The following is a 16,121-nucleotide window of genomic DNA, read 5'->3' as shown; positions in this document are numbered from 1 at the left end:
AACTTTAAGAAATTTGTTGTAAGCAAATGATCAAAAAGGTCATCTGCTTTTGTTAAGTCAAAAGAATACTTCATATGGAGGTCTTTCTTTTTGAACTGCTGGTCTATTGTACTGTCTTTCTAAATTAATGCCTCACAAGTAATAGGTTATTTTCCTACTATCTCTATTGCATCAATTTCATAATTAGGGTCCCTATAGTAGGTCTTGTATGATGCATTACTTTAATCTTGTTCTTCTTCAAGTAAAGTTTCATATCTAGACACCTTATAGGTTAACTCTACTAAGTCTCATAACTCAGTTGAATCAAACTTCTTTTGAAGCCTAAATTCTAAGCCATTCTAAGCCAATCTTACAAATTCAGGCTCTGGTAGCATGACCCTGCATTTTTTTCGTGCCCTTTTAAATCTGACAATAAACTGAGCAGCCTTCTCATCAGGCCTTTGGCTCAATCTTGCCAAGTCTGCCATAGAAACTTCAGGTTCTGTTTGGAAAAAATGGGCATGAAAAACTTCCTCCATTTGCTGTCATGTTTGGATAGAGCCAGGTGTAAGGTTTATGTACCATACGAAAGCTGCTCTAGTTAAAGAACTTGGAAAAAGTCTCAGTTTGATGTAATCATTATTAGCAAACTCACCACATTGGCTTATAAATCTAACAATGTATCCTACTGTTGACTGATTTTCATTACCATAAAATAAGGCAAAGTTTGGTATTCTAAACCCCCTAGGATACTCGTGTACTCTATCCACCCACTTTGGGTAAGGTTTTCTATATATTGGTGTCTGGACCCCCCGAGCCATAGGTCCACACATTTCTCTAACTATATCAGCAATTTGGTCCATTGGAACCATATTTTGTACTGGTTGAACTACTATTGGAGGGAGAAACACAGGGTTTAGAAGACCACCACGTGCTTGTGGGACTATTGGTCCATATATGGTATATTCAGGGTTGGTTGTCCTTACTGTACTGGTTGCTGTTGAAGGTATGGTTGGCCTCTTGGGGCCTGCCCTGCGAAAGGTACCACAGGAGGAGAAGCAGGTGTTGCTTCTCTTCCAATTGCAGGAAATCCTTCCAACCCCCCGGGTGCAAACTCAAACACAAGGTTGGTGAAACCCGTTGTGTCAGACATGTTTTCAAACATAGGATTTGGAAATGCCCTCATGCCATTACCCTGGGCTGGCTTAGATCCACCAAATTGTATAGTTTTGCTGGTAGAGAATGGTACATTTTGAGCGGCCATTAGTCTTGAAGGAGTTTCATACCATGACTGAGGCACATATGCTGGCCTCTAGTGGTTGTAACTATTAGTCTGACCATTGACTTGTCCATTATTTTGCATGGGCTGTTTATCTCGAGCCAATCATTGCTGAGGACTATTTATATTTTCTTCAGTTTGTCTTACAATAGTTGGTTGATGAGAATTCATTCGATTCAAAAAGAATGTTGCCTATCTTTCTATTGTATACATTAGTTGTTGTCCTATAGCATCTACTAAACCTCCCTACGGATTCAGTGGTTGGGTAGAATAAACTTTTGAAGGTTCAGTCTCATAGCCCAGTCCAGTGTGTTGGACATGTGTTGTATATTTTGAAGTGTTGGTCTGTTCGACCATTTGCGGAAGATCTGATGGGATAGGTGCATTCATCACATTGTCTTATGGGTTAGGTATTTCTACCTCTCCTTCCACACCCTCTTCTAGGCGTTCATTTTCTCCTCTTGCTCTACGTCTAGCCATTTTTAATAGTCTCACTGGGTGTGTTAAAAACATATGTTGGCTTTTTTGGCTTTCAAGGATTAATAATGTAAATATAAGCGTGTCAGCAAGGACCAATTAGTCCGTGTAGAATTTATAATTGCTAATCAATTATGAAGCGATTGTGTTGAAGTTCTTTTAGTTTCAATGAAGAGGACTTTTACTGGTGGCTTGTTTAGGAGAAAATTATGAATAATAACAAGTAAACATAATTCAGAAATCGAATTTCATTAAGTAAATGAAAACTTACAATGACCCAGCCTCGACGAGGTTCACAGCAACAAACTACTGAAAAACTACTCCTAAGAAATGAAATGCAGTACAGGAATTGAAGTGCTTGAAATGTAAAGAACTAGAAATGTAAAACTGGAAAGAAAATGAAGTAAATAAATTAGTTTTCTGGATTTGAGTTTGGAGGCTTCATTCTGGGGCCTTTCTTGCTATTTATACTTCCCAATGGTAACCGTCGGAGTGGGCTTCCAACCGTCAAAACGTCCTCCCATAATTGCTGAACATGCTTTCTCACAGTCAGTCCCACTACGCCATTCTTGCAGTTAGGCTTCCCTCCTGATTTTGAATTTAAATTTATGAGCAACTGTTAGGCCACATCATCTTGTGTCTCTCAATTGCTCCAGTGCTACGCAGATCCATTATTATCAATACGAACTGCCACGTGTCCAACTTTAATTGGAGACTTGCATTAATTCCCCACATTGCCCTTTAGGTGCCACATGTCGCTCTACAATTGGTTTTTACAAATTATATAGCCAACAATTTTGTAATTTAATTCTATGTACATTAACTTACTCTTTTGCTGATTAGTTGGTGGATGAAACAATTGCTCCATACTTGTATCAATTAGAAGGGACCTAATAAATGAGTTGGATGATTGTTATCTTCCAGTGCCTTGTTTCCAGTGCACTAAAAATATTTTTACATGAAATGAGAAGCTGGGACCACAGTACATGACTCTGTCTTTGTTTTAGTCCTGTATTTGTGGACGTACATACATATACGTACAAATGGAAAAATTGATTTGATTTGTACTGAAAGTTGCAGTAAAGAAAACACTGATCTTTGATCTTTAGTGCCAGGGAACCATAAGATGGTGGATTTGAATGTGTTGAGATAGTGTGGATCTTGTATATATAGTTGGGTTGATCTTTTGGGTAACATTTATTTATTTATTTTTTTATCTTAGTTGAACTGTAGATGTAGCCTTGGTTTGAGGGTGAATTATGTAAATCTTGAATTCTTGTGTGTGCGAGTGATTTACAATTCTCGTGGATTTATTTTTCTCTATCTCGTGTCTCGCTGTCACCAATCTTGATTAGGTGTTATGGATTCTTAATAGAGTGAATGAAGATATGGAAGATGGTGGTTTATGAAGTTTTGATTAAGAAGAAGCATAGTGAATTCTCTGCACATTCCATATATTTCAGTGCAGAAATAACAGTTCACAACTTCGCAATGTCGGCATTTGGGAATCGAGTTGGATTTTTGTTATAAGGACCAACAAACAACTGTAAATGATCAACCTATCAACTTGTTGAAGCAGTTAATGGAAAGGGACCACAACAAATCAATAAAAAGCTCTTCAAGATACCCAAAAACAACAAAAATGTTACATTGAATTTGACTCCCATTCCGGTTATGATGGCCACAAGCCGGAGTATCAATGGTGGAATGTTATCACTCCTCAGGAGCAGGACAGTGAAGAAGGGGGAAATTATAGTCGGTTTGAACTCCGACAACTTTAGCAGAACATTACTGCTAAGGTTGCTCACTTTGGTGGTCATGCCGGGGGACAATGTACTTGCTGTTCATGTGATGGAACCGAATGATACCTTCGACCCAAACACTTTCCATATCCATGAAGATCTCTGCAAGTCCAAGCAGGTTATGAAATTTTCACCTGTCCTTTCTAACAGATATTGGTAAGCTTTAGTAGAATTTGAGACTAATGTTTTAGCTTTCTTGATTGCTTGTTCATGCAGGTGGACTTCCAAGTTAAGGTTTGTGGAGGAGACTCCTACATCACTGGACTAACTCATCAAGTACGAATCAACGCCGCGAAAATTCTAGCTATTGGGTGCAACTCACCATGGTACTGAAAACTGATTCTTTGTTCTCTTCTCCAAAAACACTCTCAGTCGCTGAATTATGCATTGAGATTCTAACATGATCCAATGAATCTTAGTGCATAATCCAACAACTTCTCTCTCCCTCTCTCTCTCCCTCTCTCTCTCATATGGGTGTTTGTTATGCAGGCCCAAAAATGCGACTGGTTCCAATTTCTTGTGTTAATGTATTATATGTTATTAGCTATTAGTGTTATTAGTTGTAAAGTGTCCAAGCTGTAATCATGATGTCTTTACTTTCGGTTCACACTGAATATATCAATATAACATTCATATACACAATTCCCTCTCTCTTTCTCTATACATTAAATCTAACATGGTATCAAAGCTAAGTTAAGAACCTAGTCATTCTGCTTGACCGGCGGGTGGCAGCCTCGCCTTGGCCGCCCGCCGAACCTCTACACATACCTTCACTCCGCTGCCACATTTCTTGTTGCCATGAACCATCACTCTCACATTTGAGGCCACATTTCTTGCTGCCGTGAACCATCACTATTTCTTGCTGCAGCTTTGGTACAGCATAGATCTTACCCGTCGTCGAGCACCCCGTCGGCCCACACGACAGCCACCGACACCGTGATCTGGCCAACGCTGACCACGCCACCTGTCACCACTGTTGTAGACGCCGTGACACAAGTCCCTGCTAGCTCACCACCGACGCAGCCGCCGCCGATGAGCTCACTGGTTGGAGTGGCGCCGAGGACCAGCTTTTCCATGAAGTTGATCATCTCTTCGTATCTCTTCGTAACACTTGGCGTGCTCGACGAGTTTAGCCATGTGCACGTACTGTTCTCTCGTTAAGTTGTCTGGTACTCACATGGTCGCCATATGCTAGAGAGAGAGAATGGAAGTGTGTTGTATGTTACCCAGATCAATGCCCTTTTCACAGATTCTTTCTTTTAAAGCATCACCATCTTGCTTCTTTCTCAACTCCGTAACCTCAGTTGGAATCTGCTAGCTGCTCAACTTGGTTTTAGTGTTGTGATAATATCTTTTGCCATCATTTGTGGTGACCAATGCCCAATCTGTGCCAATTAACTTCTCCCATGAAACTGGAGTTGGCTGGGCATGTACTTTATCAGGCTCTTCTTCGACGAGGGGACCTGGCATGGCTCATGGAGAGGAGAGAACCAGCACACCTCTTTTAACACCGCCATCGCCATTGCCAATTGCATCTCATTCACCCAGTTCAAATACAAAACCACCAAACCAAAACCATGTGCTGGCTTTAAGCAAACTAATATGGCCAACTGTCCAACACAACCACACAACCACACCCAGCTTTTCCTTTTTTTTTTTTTTTTTATCACCCACAAACCACACTCAACTTTCTTTTATTTTAATATATATATGTATATATATATATATATATGTTTATTATAATATATTACCCAACCCTCTCATTTCCCTCTCTCTCCTCTCTCACTATGCAGAGATCCAGCAACACCAGATCAACTCGTTTTCTTATGGGGAGATATTATTTTGAGACTCAAATGTCCACTTTATCACCATACTCAACAACAGCAGACTCCACACTCACATGTTCCCCACTTTTCTGCTTCACTCACATTGTTCCCCACTCTTCCCAACCTAAAATATATATATATATATATACACAAATTAAAAATCAAAAATCAAAAATCAAAACTATAAAAAAAAAAAAAAACAAATCCATTCACAACCACCTCATTTTCATTCCACAAACTTGTCCTTTATGCATATCAGGCATCCACCCTGCTTACCGTTCTACACCCACAAAAACAAAAAAAAAAGAAAAAAAAAACCTTTCTACCATTTTATTTTTATTTATTTATTTATTTTTTTTAGCCATCTCCACTTTGTGTTGAGCCGTTTTGCTCCACTTTATCAATCCCTTTATTTCACCATCCAATAGGTTTCTATCTTTAAACCTATTTGAGTTTGAGGGGGGGTATTATACATATATCATAGTGAGCATGGTTACACACCATGCGAAGCATCCAAACTGGTGAGCATGGTTATACACCATGGGAACCACTGAAGCCACCCCATGGCGCACTCCCTAAGTCGCCCCTTTGGTGCATCACCAAATTCTTCTACAACGGTCCGGCATGACCCCGTAAACTGTCCCGACATTGATTCCGGTTAGCTTCTACAATGGTCTGGCATGACCCCATAAACTGTCTCGACATTGATTCCAGTTAGCTTCTACATCAGTCCGGCATGACCCCGTAAACTGTCCCGACATTGATTTCGGTTAGCTGCTACAACGGTCCGACACAACCATACAGTGTCTTCACCAATGGTCTGACACGACCATACAGTGTCTCTTATCCTATTTTATTTTATGTATTAGTTTATTTTCTTGTTTTGTTGCTCTCTCCAAACTTAAGTTTGTTGGTTCCTATCCTCCTTGAGTTTGAGGGGGACTGTTAATGTATTATATGTTATTAGCTGTAAAGTGTCCAAGCTATAATCATGATGTCTTTACTTTCGGTTCCTTTAGCAACACTGAACATACTCTTCTCTCTATAAAGAAGAGTAAACTTCTCCTTATGTATCACACTGAATATATCAATATAACATTTATATACACAATTCCCTCTCTCTTTCTCTATACATTAATTCTAACATCTTGAAAGCATTGCCTCCCAGTTGCTACCTTCTAGTAATGGACAATTCAGGGAGAATCTTAATGCAGAGACAGGGGACTTCCCAGGAAGGTTATGCAAGAAAAGCCCTCAAATCTTCTCTCTCCTCTGCCTTAAATCACAGTAACTCCCAACATTCAACAACCCCTCGTCAGATCCAAAAATCATTGACAATGCCATCTTCCTCAAAACCATCACCACTAAAACAGGTTGAAATTTCAAGAAGGCGCAGTCTTAAAAAGGCATTGTAGCTTCCAGACTTGATGACACACAAATTGTTCCAGAGACTGGCCATCCTAGAAATAAAGGGCTCGGGGAGGCGATTCACATCGAAGGAACTTTGTTATGCAACAAACAATTTCAGCCCTGAAATGGTGATCGGAGAGGGCGGGAATAGCAAGGTGTACCTTGGCAGGCTTGACGATGGTCAACTTGCAGCGGTGAAAGTCCTAAAGAACAAGTGTTGGAATAATCTTCTGTGTAAATAAAAAATTAGAAATAAATTCAAACAAAATAAATAAATAACATACCGGATTTATTTTGTCGAACCAAATAAAAATTACAAGACCAAGTCGAGTGTGTGATACTCTGTCCTTAAGACAGATTCGCCCCGCTACGGTGCTTACGGTTGAGTGGCATCTATCTCCCAGGATACAATGATCTTCACAAAATTGTTGTAGCACACCAAACAAATTTGTACGGCGAACCAAACCTTGTGTTCTTATACTCTCTTAATTTTAATTCTAAAACTAGAATGTAGAGAAATGCAAACAAAAATAATTTGGACAGCAAATAGAAAGTTGGAGACTGATTTTTTTTTTCTGATCTAATCCGGACTACTGGAAAAGGATCAATATAAATAGGCAACTTCATGCCTGTTAGAACAGCCCAAACAGGCATGAACAGTGGTCAACAGGTGCCACCTGATTTGAATTCAACAGTTTCAAGTTAATTTAAACAATTCAAAAAAAAAAGAAAACCGTTGGAGACAAAATGAAAGCAACTGTTAAACTATTTGAATAGTTTAAACACTTTCTTTTTCAAATTGTTTACTGATGGTGGACCAAGTCTAACCTGTTGGAGCATGAATTTATTTAAACTATCTCAAATATATATATAATATACTAATTGAATATATATATATATATATATATTAAACTATTGAAATAGTTAAATAAATAAATAAAGAGGTACAAACTTTAAGAAACTTCTTAGGAACCTAAAATTTAAATTTAGAATTAAATTAAATTCCCACAATTATAAATTTTAGGAAACCACTTAGGAACCCAAAATTTGAATTTAGAATTAAATTAAATTCCCACAATAATTTTTTTTTATTGAAAAAATTCAAAAGAATTTTTATCTAAAAATTAATGTTAAATCTGAAAACGACATCAACTTCTCATTCACTTATAAATGGTTTTGACGTTCCGTCTTCACCGTGTGACTTGCCATGCGGCAAGGAACACATCACCTCTTCGGACCCACTTGTGACTTGCTACGCGGCAAGGAACACATCACCTCTTCGGACTCACCCCAAAAGACGTTTGGGGCCCACTCAAATTTGAGCTAAAAAATATGCCTATATTAAACCATTTTTCCAACAATCCCCCACATGAATGGAATTTGACGGAGAGAAAATGCAACAACATGATCCATTACAGAGAGTACAGAAATTGGAAATATTCTGCAAAGGATAGGTAGCTTTTGGCTTTGAACCTTCCCTTGTGAGACACTATCGGATTTACTAGCTAACCAGTGAACATGATGTCTTGAACTGTTCAGCCGTTTGTGTAAACCAAGACAATAGAACTCACACAGTATATCCCCAGACACAGCTTAGTTCTCACTATTGTGTTCATTTTGGCCCTGAACAACCTGGTCTTCATGAGTGCTCTAAAGACTTGTAGCCCTTCACAAGTCTTATAGAACTGACCCAGTTCACACTCACATAGGTAATTCTTATGAAGAGTATCCTGCCATACTCCACTAGGTTTACCTAGATATAAGAATCATTAAAATTTTACTTAACCTCAAACGCTGCAGACATCACTATTTCATCAAAGAAATGGGTAGGAGTAAGACCCCCCAGTGATCCTTCTGAGTCATTCACAACTCGGCTGTCCCTTTGAACCTAGATCTTGGGATCTCCAGTCAACTAGGTTGGGTTGCCATTGTGGTAACTCTTATTTAATAGGCTTGAGTCTCATTCCTCTCGATGAATTCTCAACTAACTCTCTTGCTAACCCTTTGGTTAGTGGATCCGCTATGTTGTCTTTAGACTTAACATATTCTATGGAAATAATTCCATTAGAGAGTAGTTGTCTTACGATGTTATGTCGACGACGAATATGTCGTGACTTACCGTATACATATGACTCTATGCTCTACCTATAGCTGATTGACTATCGCAATGTATGCATATAGCAGGCACCGGTTTTGGCCATATTGGAATATCTTCAAGGAAGTGGCGAAGCCATTCTGCCTCTTCCCCTGCTTTGTCTAAAGCTATAAATTCTGATTCCATAGTAGACCTAGCAATGCACGTCTGTTTGGAAGATTTCCAAGATACAGCCGCCCCACTAAGAGTAAAGACATACCCACTGGTGGACTTTGAGTCTCTTGTATCCGATATCCAATTTGCATCACAGTATCCTTCAAGTACTGCTGGATATCTAGTATAATTTAGCCCAATGTTACGAGTAAATCGGAGATATCTTAGAACCCTTATAATTGCTTTCCAGTGTTCTACTCCTGGATTACTCGTATATCTACTTAATTTACTTACTGCATAAGCTATATCTGGGCGAGTGCAGTTCATCAAGTACATTAAGCTTCCAATAATTTGGGCATACTCTAATTGAGAAATACTTTCCTGTACGTTCTTAGAAAGATACAAATTAACATCTACAGGTGTTCTAGCAAGATGATCATCATCTTTGCTGAATTTGTCAAGTATTTTCTCAATGTAATGAGATTGTGACAAAGCATATCCTTCTGATGTTTTGGTAATTTTCATACCAAGAATTACATCAGCAATGCCCATGTCCTTCATGTCAAAATGTTTATTCAACATTTTCTTGGTAGTTTTAATCATGTCGTTATTACTACCTATGATGAGCATATCATCTACATAAAGACATACAATGACATAACCTTTGTCCGTGTTTTTAATATAAACACATTTGTTACACTCATTAATTTTAAATCCATTTGACATCATTGCCTTGTCAAATTTCTCATGCCATTGCTTTGGCGCTTGTTTTAAACCATATAATGATTTAACCAATTTACACACTTTCTTTTCTTTTCTTGGAACAGAAAACCCTTCTGGTTGTTCCATGTAAATTTCTTCATTTAACTCACCATTTAAGAAAGTGGTTTTTACATCCATTTGATAAATTTCTAAATCGTATAGAGATGCAATGACAATTAGCATTCTAATGGATGTTATTCTAATAACCGGTGAGTATGTGTCAAAGTAATCAGGACCTTTTTTTTGTCTAAACCCTTTGACCACAAGTCTTGCCTTGTATTTGTCAATTGATCAATCCGCTTTCAATTTTCTTTTGAAAATCCAGTTGTACCCAAGAGGTTTACAACCTGGTGGCAAGTCCATTAATTCCCAAGTGTGATTTTGCAAGATGGATTCAACTTCACTATTGACAGCTTCTTTCCATAAAGGAGCTTCAGGACTGGACATAGCCTCCTTAAAAGTTAAAGGCTCATTTTCTAACAAATATATTAGAAAATCTGGACCAAAAGATTTTGAGGTTCTAGTACGTTTACTACGTCTAAGTTCCTTTTCCTCATTTTGATCTAACTCTTGTTCTTGATCATGTTCTTGATCATGTTCTTGATCCTGACTAGTAATAGCATCAAAAGATCTTTTATTAGTACTAGTCTCTTGTCCAGTCTTCTTTGGAAATACATGTTCAAAGAATGATGCATTCCGAGACTCAATAATAGTATTTACATGCATTTCGGTATGTTCTGATTTATGAATCAAAAACTGATATGCACTACTATTCTTAGCATAACCAATGAAAATGCAATCAATGGTCTTAGGACCTATCTTAGTCTTTTTAGGACTAGGAATAGCCACTTTAGCCAAACACCCCTACACTTTTAAGTATTTGTACGATGGAACTCTTCCATGCCACAATTCATAAGGTGTTTGATTCACTTTCTTTCGGGGTATTTTATTTAAAATATAATTAGCAAAAAGTATTGCTTCCCCCCACAAGTTCTGAGGTAATCCAGAACTGATTAACATGGCATTCATCATTTCTTTTAAAGTTCTATTTTTTCTTTCAGCAATTCCATTTTGCTGAGGTGAGTAAGGAGCGGTGGTTTGATGAATTATTCCATGTTCTTTACAAAATTCACCAAAAGGTGATTCATATTCACCACCTCTATCACTTCTAAGTTTCTTGATTTTCTTACTAAGTTGATTTTCAACTTCATTCTTATATTGAATGAAAGTTTCTAAAGTTTCATCCTTGGTTCGAATTAAATAAACATAACTATATCTAGTATAATCATCTATAAAAGTGATAAAATACTTTTTCCCACCTCTAGTTTGAATTGATTTAAAATCACAAATGTCACTATGAATTAATTCAAGTGGTTCTGTACTTCTTTCAATTGAATGAAAAGGAGTTTTAGATAATTTTGCCTCAACGCAAATTTCACATTTATGATTTGAATCAATGTTAAATTTAGGTAAACATTCCATATTAATTAATCTACGCAAAGATCCATAATTAACATGTCCTAGTCTACCATGCCATAAATTTGAAGACTCAAGCAAGGAAGAAGAAGATGTAGTATTATTAATAACTGAGGGTACAACGGTCATTACATTTAACTTGAAAAGGCCATCAGACATGTAACCTTTTCCTACATACATCCCATTCTTAGTAAGTACAAATTTATCACTCTCAAATACTAGCCTAAACCCATTCTTACTCAACAAAGATCCGGAAACAAGATTCTTACGAATGTCCGGTACATGTAACACATTGTTGAGAGTGAGTTCCTTTCCAGATGTCATCTTGAGTATAATCTTTCCTTATCCTTCAACTTTGGAAGTTGAGGAGTTGCCCATAAAAAGTTGTTCACCATTGTCCACTGAAGAATAAGATGTGAACATCTTTTTGTCGGCACAAATATGGCGAGTAGCATCAGTGTCCACCCACCATTCTTTAGGATTTCCGACAAGATTTGCCTCGGAAACAACTGCAGAAAGATTGATGTCATCGACACCATTGGAAATATTGTCCACTTCAGTCATGTGGGCTTGAGCAGGCTTCTTGCTTGTTCTTCTTTTGTTTTTGCCTTTGCTACGGCAATCTTTGGCCCGATGTCCCTCTTTGTCACAGATGTAACATTTACCATTAAACTTGTACTTTTTATTTTCCCTCCCTTTAGAGCCTTGTGATGAACTTTCTCCAGAAGACTTTCGTTTCTTGGTTTTTGAAGCATGTTCCACCACATTTGCCTTAAACTCCATAGGAAGCTTACCAGCCCGCTTTTCAGAATTGCGGTTGTCCTCCTCAATCCTCAAACGCACAATTAACTCATCCATAGAAATTTCTTTGCGCTTATGTTTGAGGTAGTTCTTGAATTCCTTCCAGCCTTTTGGTAATTTTTCAATTAAGGCTGCAACTTGAAAGGATTCACTGAGAGACATACCTCCTGCGTGAATGTCATGCAGAATGAGTTGGAAATCTTGAGCTTGGCTGATCACAGTTTTTCAATCAACCATTACAAAATGTAAGAATCTGCTAACCACAAATTTCTTTGAGCCGGCATCTTCCGTTTTGTACTTTTTCTCCAACGATTCCCAAAGTTCCTTTGCTGTCTTGATTGGACTGTAGACGTTATATAATGTGTTGTCAAGTCCGTTCATGACATAATTCCGGCAAAAGAAATTGGCATGTTTCCAAGCATCAACCGCTGCAACCACTTGCCGGTCGGTTTCATCTTCTTTCAGGATAGGAGCATCTTCATGGAGAAAACGAGCCAGGTTCAGAGTTGTAAGATAGAACAACATTTTCTGTTGCCATCTTTTAAAGTCAGTTCCTAAGAACTTCTCTAGCTTTTCACCGTGATTTACCGGTATTGTTACAACAGGAGAGGGGGTTGGCGTCATTGCAGCCACCACAGTAGTACTTGTTTGGGCATTTGTTTCAGTAGCCATCAATTCTAATATATAAAACAAAATTATAATTAGAATTTACACTATACAGAAAATTAAACCAAATTCACAGAATTAAATTCTGTAAAAATAAAAGAAACAAGAATGTAACTTTTATTTTTCAATTAATTTGAAAATAAAATAAAATTTTATTTAAACAAATTAATTCCACACAGAAAATTAAATTCTGTAAAATAAAAGAAATAAAAACTATAACTTTTATTTTTCAATTAAGTTGGAAATAAAATAAAATTTTATTTAAACAAATTAATTCCACACAAGAAATTAAATTCTGTAAAATAAAAGAAATAAGAAAATAACTTTTATTTTTCAATTAATTTGGAAATAAAATAAAATTTTATTTAACCAAATTAATTCCACACAGAAAATTAATTTCAGTAACACTTCAATAATTGAAATACTGAAAACAGAATTTTAATTAATGAAAACTCAGAAAATAATTTCTAAAAAACCAATATTAATTTTCTGACAAAATTCCACAAAAATATATTCTGAATTGTTAATGACACCAGTATCGTACTACTAGTTGTCAAAGAAAAGAGACAGTATATTACTGCTATCTGTCAAATAGCATATAATCACTATTTGTTTTTCCAACCAAAATATTATTTTGTAAATTCACAGAAAATAATTTTCTTCCGAAATTATTTACGAAGAATGGAAAAAGGAAACAAACGAAAAATTCTGTAAACAGAATAATTTGAATCTGTCTTAAGATTGTTGGAACAATCTTCTGTGTAAATAAAAAACTAGAAATAAATTCAAACAAAATAAATAAATAACATATCGGATTTATTTTGTCGAACCAAATAAAAATTACAAGACCAAGTCGAGTGTGTGACACTCTGTCCTTAAGACAGATTCGCCCCGCTACGGTGCTTACGGTTGAGTGGCGTCTATCTCCCAGGATACAATGGTCTTCACAAAATTATTGTAGCACACCAAACAAATTTGTACGGCAAACTAAACCTTGTGTTCTTATACTCTCTTAATTTTAATTCTAAAACTAGAATGTAAAAAAAATGCAAACAAAAATAATTTGGACAGCAAATAGAAAGTTGGAGACTGATTTTTTTTTCTGATCTAATTCGGACTGCTGGAAAAGGATCAATATAAATAGGCAACTTCATGCCTGTTAGAACAGCCCGAACAGGCATGAACAGTGGTCAACAGGTGCCACCTGATTTGAATTCAACAGTTTCAAATTAATTTAAACAATTCAAAAAAAAAAAAAGAAAACCGTTGGAGACAAAATGAAAGCAACTGTTAAACTATTTAAATAGTTTAAACACTTTCTTTTTCAAATTGTTTACTGATGGTGGACCAAGTCAAACCTGTTAGAGCATGAATTTATTTAAACTACCTCAAATATATATATAATATACTAATTGAATATATATATATATATATATTAAACTATTGAAATAGTTAAATAAATAAATAAAGAGGTACAAACTTTAAGAAACGTCTTAGGAACCTAAAATTTAAATTTAGAATTAAATAAAATTCCCACAATTACAAATTTTAGGAAACCACTTAGGAACCCAAAATTTGAATTTAGAATTAAATTAAATTCCCACAATAATTTTTTTTATTGAAAAAATTCAAAAGAATTTTTATCTAAAAATTAATGTTAAATCTGAAAACGACGTCAACTTCCCATTCACTTATAAATGGTTTTGACGTTCCGTCTTCACCGTGTGACTTGTCACGCGACAAGGAACACATCATCTCTTCGGACCCACTTGTGACTTGCTACGCGGCAAGGAACACATCACCTCTTCGGACCCACCCCAAAAGACGTTTGGGGCCCACTCAAATTTGAGCTAAAAAATATGCCTATATTAAACCATTTTTCCAACAGATTCATCGACAGAGGACCTTTTTTGTGAAGTCGAAACTTTGAGTTGTTTGAAACATGAGAACATTGTTGAGCTTATTGGGTATTGTTACGGCAATGGCATGCATGCAAATTGTGTATAATTTGCTAAAGGAAAACTTGAATCAGAGACTGAAACAGCTTAGATGGAGTGAGAGGGTGAAGATAGCAATTGGTGTAGCAAAGGCACTGGAGTACCTCCACTCTCGATCCCCTCCGATCATTCACAGAGATGTGAAATCATCAAACATTTTGCTCTCTGAGAATTGCCAACCACATGTAAGTTTAGTTTCAGTTTTCCATTCTGTCTGTTTCTAAATTGTGTTTGAATAATTTTGTGTGTGTGTGTGTGTGTGTTGACATAAACTAGTTTCTAGTTTTATAACGTTAAATTTGGACCAACCCATGACATTGGATTTGTGTCCGTAGTTGTCTGATTTTGGAGCAGCAATAGTGCAACAACAAACACAGCAAGTTTCAGGGTATACAAAGCCATTGCGCGTTGTAGGGACATTCGGATACTTGGCACCAGAGTACATGATGTATGGCAGAGTTGATGAAAAAACAGATGTTTATTCTTATGGGGTTGTGCTTCTTGAGCTCATCTCTGGTAAAGAGGCTATTCAGACCAACCAAACATCTACTCACGAAAGCTTAGTACTCTGGGAATTGCAAGAACAGGGCATTGACTTAATTTATGGGTTAATTTCACTTTTATCACTCAAATTATTGGGCTATTTTTTTTAATTTAATTTACTAAATTTATTAATTTCAGGCAAGGTCATTACTCAGCTGTGGACTCTGTGAACGCCTAATTGATCCATACCTGAAAGAAGACTATGACAAGGATGAGATGAAAACGATGATGATCGCAGCTCGCCTCTGCCTCTTGCATTCTTCTTCTAGAAGACCAACCATGAAAACAGTACACCATTTTCATTCTTTCAAGCTAATTATGCACACCCACAACGAAACTTCAAAGTAAAAGGTTCATAGTGTTGTTTGTATTTGGCAGATCCTGCATCTGTTTGAGGAGCCAGAGCACTGGCTAAAGATGCAGAGAAAGAGAGAGGAGCTCCTTAATGGAATTGAGATTAGTTCCAAAGCCAAAACAGGCATGCGTAGATACGATGATTCGGATTCTAATTGATCTTGTCTCAAGTTGAGATCTTGAGTTCGGAACTGAAGTTTCAGTCTGAGCAGTGAATGTTTGTCATTTTGGCATCATTGTGAACTAATGGTTTATATATTGTCTACCTATTATCTAATGTTACATCTAAGCTAAAATCCAACTAAATATTTTATCCGTTAACGGGTAAACAAAATTTAAACGTTTGATTTTGTTGGCTTTTTTGGTTATAAAAATTGCTGAGGCGACACAATTCAGGAGTTCAGAGGTCTGGGTGTCTAAGCCACTTGAATGGCCTGCCAAGAAGTTTGGTGTGTTTCTAGCTAAAACTAGTACTAGTTTTATTGCATACATAGGATTATC

At 36.8% G+C, this 16,121-nt stretch overlaps 1 pseudogene; it reads left to right on the top strand.

Annotated features, from left to right (window-relative positions):
• Positions 1-3,442: 3,442 nt before the first annotated feature.
• On the top strand, positions 3,443-15,779 carry LOC114264820 (pto-interacting protein 1-like; annotated as a pseudogene).
• Positions 15,780-16,121: the final 342 nt, after the last annotated feature.

This window comes from Camellia sinensis, unplaced genomic scaffold (genome assembly GCF_055761805.1).
Source record: "Camellia sinensis isolate YWXY unplaced genomic scaffold, ASM5576180v1 Unanchor2, whole genome shotgun sequence".
In the NCBI taxonomy this organism is placed as follows: domain Eukaryota; kingdom Viridiplantae; phylum Streptophyta; class Magnoliopsida; order Ericales; family Theaceae; genus Camellia; species Camellia sinensis.
This window is presented reverse-complemented; position numbering and strand designations above follow the sequence as displayed.